Source organism: Eucalyptus grandis, chromosome 2 (assembly GCF_016545825.1).
Source record: "Eucalyptus grandis isolate ANBG69807.140 chromosome 2, ASM1654582v1, whole genome shotgun sequence".
In the NCBI taxonomy this organism is placed as follows: Eukaryota; Viridiplantae; Streptophyta; class Magnoliopsida; order Myrtales; family Myrtaceae; genus Eucalyptus; species Eucalyptus grandis.
In genome coordinates, this window is record NC_052613.1 from 20,989,643 (window position 1) to 21,004,725 (window position 15,083).

Here is a 15,083-nt window from a genome sequence, read left to right on the forward strand (position 1 = left end):
AGAATTACGGTTGTAGTGTGTCCCTTTTGCTCTTATTGATCGGACTCCAAAGATCACTTGTTTTTTGCCTGCCACATTTCTGGTAGTCTTTGCTTCTTTTTGGGTGGCTAAATTCAATATTGCTTGGCAAAATAAGCCTTGGATGTAGAATCTTGATTGGGTTACCAAGCATATTGTCAATAGTAGCTTTCACCAGTCTATGGCCCGCTTTGGCTTTGGAGCTCTATGTTATATCATTTGGCAAGAGCGGAATAATATCATATTTCGTAATCAGACCATCTTCCTCCCGGCGATGAAGATACACCTCTAGAAGGCTATTAAAGATGAGGCAATGACCTTTAAGCATGTCTCGGACACTCTCAAGAATAGAAGATGTGACACCCCTAAACACCTAAGGTCGCCACAGCTTGCCAATCGCTTTATCTCTATAGGATACCCGTTACTTGTCTTTGATATAAAGGGGTTTAAAGAAGGACCGAGGTCCTTAGGGATTTTTTTTCGAAAACGGTCACAGCACAACTTATTAGCGGAAGCATAAACGAGTCTCACCATCTCTCCCTCCAATAACCATAATGCAATGCACACCAACTACACATCATATGAAAAGATAAAGCCGAGCCATTTTTATTTATATATTTTCATGATGGATTTCTCGGGTCGGTACAACCAAAAAGAAAAGCCAAGACTTTTAACTACACTTGGCCACAACCTAAAAGATATCTCAACCCCTATATCGATCACGTGTCATCCCCATCTACAAGTGTCAGCTCTCCACTCCTCACGCGGCCATCATACCCATCCCGGCGCATTGGGTAGTGGCGGCGGCAACATCCCCCGAATCACTCCATCTCGGCGGACGTGGACCGACAAGAATTCCTGGATGACTGGGCCCCTAGCCAGGCCCACATCATACATGACTAGCACGCGAACCCGTATAAACGTCAGACTAGGGATGGTAACATAATCAATCTCCGAACACTCGACCTCCACGTTAGATGGAATGACGTAAAAGGTACCTCGAGTGACCGGAGAGAGAGGCATCTTCCTAATCTGAAATGTTGGTCCCCGAAGGGGTGAGTACAGCCACTCAGCAGGTAAAAGATCCAATAAACTACTCAATGCATCACACAATACAATCATAATATCATAGCATAGTACATATCATTTATGCATCCAAGCATAATTAACCTTGCAGCCATGCACATGTCATCATACCATATGTGCATACATCCTCATGCACTCATCACCATCATATCATACATATACCATGCCTCATGTACACATACCATCATGCCATAGGTGCACATACAACCATGCACTCATCATCATCATATTATACAGCCATGCATATGTCACCATACCATGCATGATTCAATTTCCACTTTTTATCTTTCAATTTGATCACCACATCTTTCTTTCCCAGGATTAGTAATTGCATCCCACATTTTATCACTCGCACCCAATTCAGGCATCGCGAGAAACTTCTGGTACACACCACTGGGCATCTGGCACCCCCACATTCCGGGCATCTCGAATCCTAGCGGCATCACGAGGCATCCCCGGGCACAAACCTCTGAGGCTTCCGGCACCCAACCATTTCGGGCATCTCGAAACTCCTGAGAACATCCGGGCATGTATCGTAATACAACCGGGCATCCGGCACCCCCCATCCCGGGCATCCTGAACTCCCAGGGCATTATTGGCTCACCTCCAACAATCTCCTCATTCATCATAATTCATATTCACCAATTTATGTCTCACAATCAACATGGCATATGATGTAATGGCAACAAAGTCAAATTCAGCTTTTGATTCTATATGCAATGCCAAATATCATCACATGTGCAGGAAGATTTAATCACTTACAACAATAAAGTTTATGGGGCTCATGCAAAACAGAATAGTCAATGTGGTACAGCCTTTGAAATCTGCACAATCCAGCTTGCACAGCTTTAGAAAATAATTCCATTTAATACCCAAATGACCTTTAAAAATTATGAAATTTGAACATGTGATATCCAAGACATAAAGACAGACATTTAGTGAAGAGCACTGCACCAAAAGACCCTCATATCATGCGGCATAGACCAAACATCACAGCACCATTATCATAACCACTTAACTTGCACAGTTTTCGAAACATTTTAAGTTAAATAGGAAAATGAACTTAAAAAATTATGAAATTTTAATATGTTGCAAGGAAGACATAAATAATGATACTTCATGAAGAACACTTTTCCTAAAGAACTTCATAAAAAATGATATGGCCAACGCATTGAGACTGACTAAGTCCGAACGCGTCAGATTACACGGTTTTTGAAATATTTCCGATTAAATACCCTAATGACCTTAAAAAATTATGAAATATGACTATGTGGTATTAAATACCCTAAGGTACATTTTTAATGAAGGAATCAAAGTTATATTCATTCTATATAATTAAATATAGGCGGTTAAAACTTATGTTCCTAGTACCGAAATCTCCAGATTCAACACCCTCCGAGAAACCACGATTTCACCTACCTATCCTTGTTGATTTTCTCTAAATTTTTTATATGTTAAACCTCAGGATGTCCTTTACATCTTTTGTTAAGAAATATAAGTGAAATTTCAACAAAAAGATAGCCTTACAGTGAATGTATTCATCAAAGGTAGTTACCAAATACTCCAGATTCAGTCTCTCCTAAAAATAAATATTTCACCCACTTATACTTGTTATTTTTGTCCCAAATTTGAGTATGTTATATTTCAAGAAGTCCTTAACAACCTTTCATTTATAAGTCAAAGCCAAAATCCAACTAAAACATCACATTCAAGCCACTACAACATTCAAGGTCAAGCTGTTTACTCAAGAACAGTTTACTAGTTTTTGAATACCACTCTTAAAACATCCATTTTTCACACTCTAAACAATTCGAAATTTATCATCACTCACTCACACACCTAGGCACAACATGTAAGAGTATATTAAGGATCCCAACTTGCCTCGAAACCGAGCAAACAGCAAGTACACAGCGACTGGACACGGTAGCGACAGACGACGGACGATCGGCTTCCTTCTTCTTCCACACGCTCACTCTCCCTTTCTCTCTCGATTTCTCTCTTTCTCTTGGTAACTCTCTCTCTCTCCCTTCTCGGTTGACAACACTCCCCCCCCCCCAATCATCAATCGGTTCTCCCAAGTTTTCCTCTCCTCAATGATGAACAATCATTGATTTTGCATGAAGGACACTTGGACTAAGGGGGAAACACTTGGCAAAATCTTCATGCAAAAAAGTGGGCCTCTCATAGGCCGGTTCCTCCTTGGTCGACGGCCCAATGGGGCTCCATCCGGCTGGGCTTGAGGCCAGCTTGGTCGACAGCTCCTCCTCCTCCTTTGGGCTTCGCGGCTAGGCCCAAATGGCCGAAGGGTGGGGCTTCTTGTGGGCTAGTCTTAAGCTAGAATTTTGGCCCACACCTCATCTTAATAATCCTCCTTAAACCTAAATTTTATAAACACCTAATTGAAATTTATAATTCACAAAACTTTGCGACCTAATTTAATAAGTTCCAATTCATAATCCACATGGCCAAAAATAGAATTATTCTATCAAATAATTACCCACCAAAAGCTTGGCCAAAGTTTTAATGCAAGACATGAATTAGAGCAACCCTAAAGATTGGCAAGGAATTCTAGGATGTCACAATTCTCCCCTCCTTATAGAATTTCGTCCTTGAAATTAAACAGTTACTCATGCCTTTTGAAACAAGTAGGGGTATTTTTCCTTCATCTGATCTTCACTTTCCCATGTGGCTTCTTCCATATCATGATGTCACCATAATACCTTAATCAGTGGGATCTTGGTCCTAAGGACTTGCTCTTTTCGATCCAATATTTGCACAGGCTTTTCGATGTACCTCACTTTCTCATCCACTTTGATGGCTTCATGATCGAGTATGTGACCAGGATCCGATTGGTACTTTCTCAGCATCGACACATGAAACACATCATGTAAATTCCCCAATTTAGGAGGCAGCACCAAACGATAAGCTACATCTCCTATTATTTCAAGTATCTCAAAAGGTCCAACAAATCTAGCACTTTACTTACCCTTCATTCTAAACCGATATATTCCTTTTATTGGAGATACTTTAAGGAATACATGATCTCCCACACTAAATTCTAAAGGCCTTCTACACCTATCTGCGTAGTCTTTCTGTCTACTCTGAGCTGTCTTAAGTCTCTTCCTGATAATTTTGACAGCTTCAGTGGTAGCTTGTACCAGTTCAGGTTCTGTAAATTTCTTTTCACCTACTTCATTCCAACATATAGGAGTCCTACATCTCCTTCCATATAATGCTTCATAAAGAGTCATGTCTATACTTTTATGAAAACTATTATTATAAGCAAACTCCACCAAATGCAATCTTTCATCCCAATTTCCTTTAAAGTCAATCACACAAGCCCTCAACATATCATCTAATGTCTGGATTACTCTTTGTTTGTCCATCTGTTTGAGGGTGAAAAGCAGTACTAAATTGGAGTTTAGTTCCTAAGGCAATTTGAAGGCTCTGCCAAAAGTTCGAAGTAAATCTCGAATCCCGATCTAAGGTAATAGTTACTGGAACACCATGTAAGCGTACTACTTGACTTACATATATATCCGCATATTTGTCCATTGGGTAGTTTATGCAAAGTGCTAGGAAATGAGCAGACTTAGTCAAACGGTCCACTATTATCCAAATAGAGTCATGACCACTTGATGTCCTTGGCAATCCTTGTACAAAGTCCATTGTTATATGTTCCCATTTCCATTCGGGTATGTATAACGGTCTCAAGAGTCCTGCAGGTTTACGATGTTCCGCTTTTACTTGCTGGCATGTCAAACATTGAGAAACGTGCTTAGCCGTATCTGCTTTCATACCATTCCACCAAAATTGCTGACGCAAATTCCTGTACATCTTTGTACTACCTGGATGAACACTTGTAATTACTCCTATGTGCCTTCGACAAAATTTCCTTCTTTACTTCTTCATTGTCGAGAACACAAAGTCGTCCTTGGCATCTTACCACTTCATCTTCAGAGACTTGAAATTCCGGTCTTTTCCTAAAGACACTGCATTTTCACTTTCATAATTTGGGTCGACTCTTGTAAGGTCTTAACGTTCTGAATAATTTTAGGTTCAATCCTTAATGCGCTAAGCATATTTGTAAGACAATCCATTTTCAATTTAAACTCGAGTCCGCTACGGACATTAACAAACTCCATTCCGCTATTCTTAACTGGCCATCTCCATAGCCGACTTACGACTAAGAGCATCCGCTACTTTGTTTGCTTTCCCTGGATGGTATTGTATCTCACAATCATAATCCTTTAACAACTCCATCCACCTTGAGAGGCTCGGCAAGTTCTGGCACCTCAAGGGGGCAAAGCCCCTCTTCCTATGCCCATGTTAGCCCTCCCTCGGCGCCTCCAGGTTAGGCCGACTCCTTCAAGTCGGCCCCGCAAGTCCGAGAGACAAATAGAGAGGGCCACGAAGCCCCCAACCTGCCCAAGCCATTCTCGTGGCTGTAGCCGTGCTCGGTCTTCCTCCAAAGGCCGCAGTTCCTGCTCGTGACCGGGGAGACTCAAAGCCTACCCCTGCCCACTCTTGGGTGAGTGTTGCACGGCTTGCTGCAAAATGATACAACCTATCCTATGTTCCACCTACCTTTTGTGGATAACAAGTCAATTGTCCATCTTTCGGAGGAAGTGTTGGAGGCAACGAATCCCAAGTGGCACGAGTGCCTCATTGGATATTACATAAGGAGAAAGCTTCCTTTCAAGCTCATGGAGGAATCCTTGAAGCATGTTTGGGTTCCGAAACTTGCTGAAGTTTTGGCGGATGACCAAGGATTCTTCTACTTCCATATCTCGGACCATTTTTTTCCAGAGAAAGATCCTTGATGAAGGCCCCTTAACGGTTGCAAGGGTGCCCCTTATTTTGCAACAATGGAGGCCTTTCATAGAGCTTAAAAAGGACAAGCAAGCCTCGGTTCCAATGTGGATTAGGTTGAAGAACCTCCCCTTCGATCTATGGTCGGCACATTCCATAAGTGCCATTACAAGTGTTATGGGTAAGCCCCTATATGTTGATGAGCGAATGGAGCAAATGAAGATAATTTCCTTTGCTAGGGTATGCGTGGAGATTCATGCAGGGCAGCCAAGGTGTAATTCCGTAGACGTCGTCTTGGATGGAGTGTCGTGCTCAATGGCTATCAAGTACGAGTGGAGGCCGATGGAGTGCGGTAGGTGCAGCTCTTTTGGGCACAAATGTGTGGATTTCCCAGACAATACCAGCTCCGACAAAGTTGTGCAGCGGGTCCAGGCCTTCCTCTTCGTCGATGTCTGCCCAGGTGCCCGTCCCTGCTCCGGCAGTGATGGACCCCCCAAAGAGCTCAAGCAAGTTCGGGAGCAGGTCTTATGGACTCCAGTTGTGGCAGAACTACAGAAAGTGCCCGAGTAGGCTTGGAAACAGGTTAAAGGAAAAAAGAAAAAGTCCATTCTCCCAAAGGAAGGACCCTCCTCCCATCCGAACAGCTCTGGTAATGAGGGGCTCAGGCGAAGGGCGAAGGCTTCTATCTTAGGGAAGCCCGTGCCTTCCGTCTCTTCTCGAAAGCCTTTGTGAAAGGACTAAGTATTCCTTCGAAGGTGGTGATATCCCTTTCTAGCCCAGTGCAGATAATTTCAGGCCATTCGAAGCCCCGATCATGGAACCGCAAGATCAATGCGCGGAATCGGATGTCTCGGCTAGCCTTTCTAGCTGCTCGGATGAGGACTTGCTTTCCCAATGCCCATCCCCGAGGGTTGCTTCTAGAAGGCTGGAAACGATGTAGGATAAGTTGCTGACTCTTGCCCCTGGATCCACCTCCTGCTACAACCCCGTGGCACCGATGGCTGTGGCACCCTCGACGGCCCCGAACCGTTAGGCTCGCCACAGATCACTTGCCTATCATTCATCCTGATAATACATCATTTTGATACCATAGAATTATAATATGTCCATAAGTCCTGGGGGGTTTATATCAAATAGATCGGTCCCTGCGCAGTTTATATAGCGGAAGCATATTCAAAATCTCCCTATTCCATATTCAGAAACAATGCACACCAACTAAAACTTTTATATGATAAAAGCCGAACACTTTTATTTACTTAAACCAGATGGACATCATTCGTCGTTACACCAAAATGCCGTAGTCTTTCCGTGGATGGTTCATCATTGGGAAAGTCACGACACTCGCGAGGGTCCTTTTCCAAGGCTTTGTATCAAATCCTAGCTATTCAGTGCAACGGAATTACATTACTTTAGAATTTAAAAGTAAAAACTATTGAAATTTTTCAGAGAATATATCAAATGTGGGAGAATCCATCAATTCCTTCGAATTGTCATTCTAAAGAACTTTGTCATTATGGAATTATCTCCAATAAATCACAAAAGATCGTCCCAACCCCACCCCCGGGGGCCGGGCTCTCCCCCGTCGCCAAAACAACACCATAAATGATCAAATGCCTACTAACAAACACTTTCTAAGTCACAAAACATGATTGTGGTTAAATTCTCTCATTTGTGTACTACTAGAAACTTTGTGATACATGGTGTGTGACAATTCGCTCAGCTTTCCAAACCGCCTCTCGTAAAATTCCAAAAGCTCAAACCTGAAAATTCTCGCACAACATAAGACATGAATATTTATGTGTATATCGACCAAAATTTAAATAAATAAATGACTTACCAATAGGCCAAACATTGGAAGGGTGCATATTTATCATAGATCTCCTTAAGGTCACTCTTAATAGTCTTCTTGGTGCATCCTTCTCTTGCATGTACCTTTTGCCAAAGAAAAGAATGCATCATCTGTCAAATAATTCGGAAGGGTGATTATTATATGAGACATAAATTTTATGTTCGGAAATACACTTTCATACATGTTTTAAAAACTTGATTGTTTCGCTATCCCACGGAACCTCATCGTAAAAGCCAAGGCACATCAAAACGCTAGCCCGGGCGAAAGATCCGACCCCGCTTATGCCCTTGATCAATATCCTACACGATGCAGCATCCTGCACTCCCTCGTATCCATCAATCTTGAGCTTCCCTCCTCTATCTCCATGGCAAGCTTGAGAATGTAGTTGGTTCGGTACCCGAGTTTGCACTTGCTCTGTAAGTAGTCTGCATCGAGGTTAGCGAGTTCCTTGGGACTCGGAAAGTTACCGAGGTCAACTTCTTCGCCTTCCATCTCCGCGGGAACCGGATTTGCTCCATCCTTCTCTTGTCTTCGTTTCTTTCTTTTAGAGCCTTAGATCATGATCATCCTCATCTTCAAGTTGTGCTAAATATACTGAGAAGAAAGTCATGCTAAATAGTATTCCTACCTCGAGTGCTTAGCTCTAGTTGAAGTGCACATAAAGCTCGGGCCATCTCTAGGGTCCTTCTCCACCTATGACAATTTTAGGTAGGACCCAAAGCAACATCAACCCTTAAATCGAAGTGTATGTGATTTTGATGGCATGAAGAGGTCACGAACTGTAAGAACAACAAAAGTAAATTTTCTTTTATATGATTATGGAATATCGGACATGATTGTGATGGGGATCGAGGTCCGAAAACAAGGTAAACCTCTGAGAGGTATCATTCGTCATATATCGTTCGAAATCAAGGGCATCTGTTTGTTGGGTGTATTCAGAACAAAGTCAGACCTAACGATGAATTCGGAACAGAAACCGCCGTACATATGTCGAAGAGCTTATGAACACAAAAACTCAATATTAAGCCTTTAAGCATGAAGAGAAAGCGAGGGATTATGATAAGAGTAAGATATTTACGCAATTACAGTTATTGGATTTCTTATTCAGGTCATCGTCTTCTTTGTCCTACTTATAAATGTTTAACAAAGCCAATTCGTCACAAATTTTGCACTTGAAGAGAACAAGACTTCGGTACTTAACTGGCAGTTGCAAAGGAGTATAGATTTGACAACATCTTCGAAGAGAGAAGGAGAACGAAAAACTCGACCGAATCCTCTATCCTTTGCTTCCGGATGCACTTTGTGGAACTCCTTCACGTTCCGCTCGTCCCTTTCCGACAACCTTAACATCCGAATCACTTGTTCCTGCAATAATATATTCCCATGCTTTTCCGTCACTAATTTGTATTTACTTTGCGCACAGACAGAGTGAGAGAGAGAGAGTACAAAAATCGCTTGCTGGTCTTGGGAGGACAGGCGAGGAACGCGATGAACTCGGAGGAGCAACACTGTGCTGCTGGGACCAGGAGGCTGCGAGATGGACACCACAACGGAAGAGGAAAAATCCGCAAGACGGAGAGGGCGCCGCAACGTCTTGGTGGAAGGAATCCAACTGTTGGAGCCATCATGAAGAACCCATGGTTGCACACCGCCTTCTCTAGATTGAATGTGGAAGGGATTTCGTCTAAGCATAACTGGAGATCGCAGCAATCTTCCATGTCCGACATCAACAGAAGCAAAGAGAAACACAAAACTGAGGAAGATCCTTAACGCTTCCTTAAAAAGCAAAAGACTACACAACTTTCCAATGCATGGGGAATCCTCACACCCTCGACAGATGCAAACAAAAATAAATTCGATAGGTCAATTCCTCTCGTGCTTATGGGTGACTCCTCGTTTACCTCAATTGGGAGACCGAGGACGATGTTGAACTAAATGCGGGCGGACGAGGCGCTCTTCTCGGAGTCTGCACAGAATATTTACTATTGAGAAGCAAGAAAAAGAGAGAACAGCTTTGAAGAGTTGCATCCAAGCGGGAACGAAGATTCATAATAATCCCTGCTGGATACTCGCTAAATAATTCCACATATTATCCTAAATTTATTTATTATTTCTGTATGCAGCGCATTTGAAATGTTTTCAAAGTAAGTGAAGAAAAGGTAGAGAATCAAGATTGGTAAACCAGCAAGATAATAAATATATCATGATGCAATAGTGGAAAATGGAATTGTATTTAATGACTATTATAATAAGTGGAGTCTGTAGATTTGTTTCTTCAAATATAACCTCTTTTATATATGAAAAAAAATATAAAATGTAGCCCATGCAAAGCCCTGGCATGAAAAAGAACTAGTTTTGCATTTAATTGTAGATTGAACTATAATTATTTCATGAAAGTGTGCTGATATCATGTTAGTGAAAATGTAATTTCTTAGAAACTTTCTAATGTCCAAGAAGCGAAAGTTAGAAGGTCATCACTATAAAAGCAATGCACAATAAAGAGAAAAAAAATAGGACAAGACTTTCAATTTTAACACATTCTAAAATTGATATTTAAAATATGGAAAGTTTCCCGTTTTGATTTTCCAATTGCAAGCATGCAAGTGTCACGAGTCGATCGATCACGAACAATCACACACTTGTGCGGCCTTAGAATTACGATCCCAAGTCAACCTTACAGATGCTCAGCTCACAAGAACATAGGACGACACTGAAACACGAGTGTATTGTTTGTGAACGACAGAATGTGTACAGCTGAAGGGAGAGGGTCCCTTATTTATAAATGGACAAGTCTAATCTTAGCCGTTGATCCCCTTTCCGATCTAACGATGGCATTTAAATGTTTATCATCATTACAAGTTTGTACATTAGGCCACTCAATGGCTCTCGGCCTAAGGAAAGCCCAAGGGGCGTGTGTTAGAAGCAAGGGTAGGACCGCTTATCATATAGTAGGTGAACGGTCATGGGCTTTTGTCCGTATTGTGCATGGGCCGATCGTGCGTTGATCATGGATCGTTCACGGAACGATCATGGGTAGCTCATGGGCCGGCCCTTGTGCGTGACACAGCCCTATCTTGGACAATCTTGGATCATGCTCGTTCGTGGGCCGTGTCAATCTCCCCCACCTATTCAGGCAATGCTCTCGTTGTGTCTGTGGCATGGAAGGCATTGATGTGTCTCTTGAACTGCCACAAAGCCTCAGACGGTTCCCAACTCGCTTCACTTTTGGAAAGGCCCTTCCATCAAACGAGATATTCCTTCTTTGGCGCACAATACTTCTTTCATATGATGCGGTCCGCCATGATGCATTCAACATCTTGATCATAAGAGGTTTTCGCTCCAAGGGGCGCTCGTTGTGATTCGCAAAATTTAGATGTTAAACACAAAATTATGAAAAAGAGTCGGCATGAAATTAGTAAATTAACTATATAATTATGAACAATTTAAATGTTAAACACAAAATTTACTAAAAGTAAAATTAAAATTAAAAAAAGCAGTATTACCTTAAAAAAGTTGGCATAAGATAATGATTAAAAATATGAACTAACAAAGAAAGTTGCATTCAGCTTGTCGTTGTCATATCAAGCAATATATTGATTCAAGCCCAATCATGCACTTACATTATGTAATTTTGAAGATATTTGTGGGGATACGAGAAATTTGACTAGGTTCACAAAACTATTGCCCTGAGTATAGCGAGCTTGAACTTGAACCAGCAAAATGTTCGAATGAGCTCACTTAATCGACCTCAAGTAAAGGTTCTAAAAAGTGTATATGTTCCCAACCATTCCCAAATAAATTAATAAATTACTATCCGGTCTCATTTAACCTAACAAATAAAGAAGATGAGTAAGTCCATTAGTATTAATATGATTTTTTTTTATCTTACTCTAACTCCTATTTTCAGACTTTTCTCATGTCTCTTTGATAGGCGTGGGAGTCGAAATCCACACCTAAAATTAAATCGTCCCACTCCAATCCTCTTGAGAAAATGGGGATTTAATGCCCCACCTTTGGGAGTCTACACGTAATATTTATGTATCAAGATAGTAGACTATCCAAAGACTCCTTAACGACAACTTTGCCATTCTCCAAGCCAACACAGGAAGTTAATTCAAGTTGACCATCAGCGTCCTGCAAAAAGTATGTAGTATGTGAAAGAGAGAGAGAGAGAGCATCATCACAGATTAGCAAGAATCTCACATAAAAAAGATAGGAGTTCAACAAGAATCACGAACATTGCATGGTGAGAATAACTGCTTAAGAATTTAAACAAAAATAGATGCATTCTATTGGAAAGGGAAGAGATGCTCTTCAAACGTTGAATAAAACTTTTGAAGTCAAGATACATTGTCTCAAAAGATTTTTAGATCAACATGATAGATTCTGTAAAATCATCCATTTAGAGCATAAAAATTGCTGGAAATGCCTCCGCCAACAGCATCTTAAACTATGTCATGAGGAACATAAAACAGTCATAGGCACCATAATAAAATCAAGGTTCAAGTAGGTACAAATTCCAATTAGATAGGAACTCCACAAATTGTGCTATGCACCATTGTTATCAAAATTAATAGGCGCAGTTTTATCAGCCATAGAATCAGCCCAACACAAATGGCGAAATCAAGCTTCACAGAAAAGGCCAAACAACAAATCTTGATGCCACTTCTGTAGTATAATATGTTCAAGGCAATATATATTGCTAAACTCCTAGAAAATTTCCTCAAGCAACTTATAAATCTCTGCAAACCAAAAGCTACTTCTAGAAAGGACATGCATTAGCGCATTTTCAACAGATCATGCAGGCTAAAGATTGAAAAGAATCATGAAACTTAATAAAGGAGGTCAATTCAATAGGTTTGACTCTGTGACTTTCAGCACTATACTCAGGCCCATGATAATTTAAGAAAATTTCACGTTCCAAGAAAAATTAGACACTGGTACCTCTTTATGAAAATGTAGGCAATAACGCAAGAGAAAATCAAGGACCGGCCTAGCAATTGATCGGTCCAGTGGGACTTTGCAAGTCCAGAGTACATGACTCTTTTTACTTCTGCCGCAACACTGCAATCCAATTTTAGTTAAAAGTGTAGTTAAGGACAAATGAACCGGAAAAGAAAGTAGATATCTCTCAAAAAAACCAAGGAGGATTATTTCAAAAGCAAACACCTGCTGATAAAAGCATCTCTGGAGCAAACCAATCAGCTCTTGGCAGAGAGTTCCGACCATGCAGCTGAACGGCTCAGCTTGCTGGCTGCAATTGGCTTGGGTTGACGAATCTTGAAGGGGTAGACTGTCATTAGATTGTTTATCAACCAAGATGAGATCAAAAATGGCATTTGTTGCTGCAAGATATCTACTTGTCTAAACATGGCTCTATGAATAACTAAAAACCTATAATCCTGCAACGAGAAGCATATAATTTGAGTACTTCCACCTCATTTTTGGAAAACAATGCATAGCTTATCAAAAAAAAAAAATTATGAATTTGCTATGAGACCCAGAGGCAGGTTTTATATCAATTAGTTGCTGAATATTTTGAGAATCTACAAATTAAAGTTGAGAAAATATTATCATCATCAACCGTTGCTCAGGTCAGCCTGACAAAATTTCTTGAGAAAATAGTCAGTTCTTAAGGTCCTTATGATCTTGATCCATATTTATGACACGATCTTCAAACAAAATTTCATGAAAAATCTCTCCTGCTTTCTCAAGATAGAAAAAGCACATGCTATTTTCAAACGAGAAACATGGAAGCACCACATACCAGAATATCTCTGCTGATTTTGATCAGTGGCAACCGTGAATCAACAAGACAAGATGCAACCTTACCATCCATATAAGTAAAATAATCTAAAAAATCCTTTAGCCTAGACACATGCTTCTTGATAGCTTACGGATAATTTCAAATCAGGTAACCAAACAGTCTGAAAATGAAAACTGAATCACCATTCTGGAAAATTTTAGAAATATCCATCACTATTCTGTGGCTGTTACCTAATAATTGACATGCTCTGGTCTGGCTTCACGGAAAGGATATGGACTTTGCTTAGCTCAATTATCTAATAAATAAACGAATTGGTTTCGATTAATTTAAGTCATATTGATATCAAAATGTGCTGCGGCACGAAGACCATTACAACAATACGGGAAACATTCAGTCTCAAGCAAGTGGACATGTACTCATCCAGCACATGCGATGCAAGACTGCATCAAACAAATCAAGCATAACAAGAATCTATAGGAGAGTAAAAAAACAAGCAGCACTCACACTTCATGACAATTAAACAAAATGATTTATATGCAACAGACCATCCTCCGTTCTTGGACTACAAGTAATTTGCCAAGCTTCGTGCATCCCAAAAAATGTGCCAATAAATGTAAATCGATAACTCTTGGATCTAATAAGCACCTAAAACAAGTTAGCTCAATCGATATGGTAATTAGTGAGTAACCAACATCAGCAGATTACAGATGTTGGAGGGAACAAGGATAACAGTACCTCTAGATCATATTCCAATAGCATCCTTCTAATTTGTCTAATATAACTTTACATCATATCTCGGGAGATTAGGGCTCCAGAAAATGATATACAAAATGATCGAAATACACATCTGAAGGCATTGTTAGAACACTATGCCACCCATAAAAAAACCTGGAGCCCGAAAAAGACATAGTGAGACATGGAACTTATGTTTTAGTTATTCAACAAAAGTAAAAGGCCTTCCTATAGACAAGGAAGCATATGATTTGATCTAACATCTTGATACATTGGAATCAGCTCTGCAAAGAAAATAAAGAGGAAATTGCAGTTCATGGAGGAAGAGATGCAAAATCAAGGATGGCGGGAAGATAAAGAACCAAAAGCCAATGATCCAACTCAGAAGTGAGTAGCTTTATATTTTCATGTTTTTATTGGCTTTTCATAATCCAAACTCACTATATAATGGTACTTGGTTGAATGCGTTGATCATATAGCTGGGTGCCCTAGGTGTAATCTCAGACGTGATGTAGCAACCAGAGTTTGGACCCCACTCGAAGTAATGAAAACCTCCATTTGTAGGAGGCGACTTACTATCTTTTATTCCCTTCAATGACTCCATGCATATTCATATTTTGAAAGACTAAGTACTAGCATTGTCATAATATGATTTTGCTTTTAAAGCCCTCAAGAAAAGTTCATAATTTTTCTTTTTGAGTAATATATCTGAAAAGACCCCTTGATTCTTTATAAACACAATTTCAAATACAATTGGTACATTTTAAAATAGCCATTGCTCAGACATATTTACCCTTGGCCTCTTTTAGTTTTTTTTGG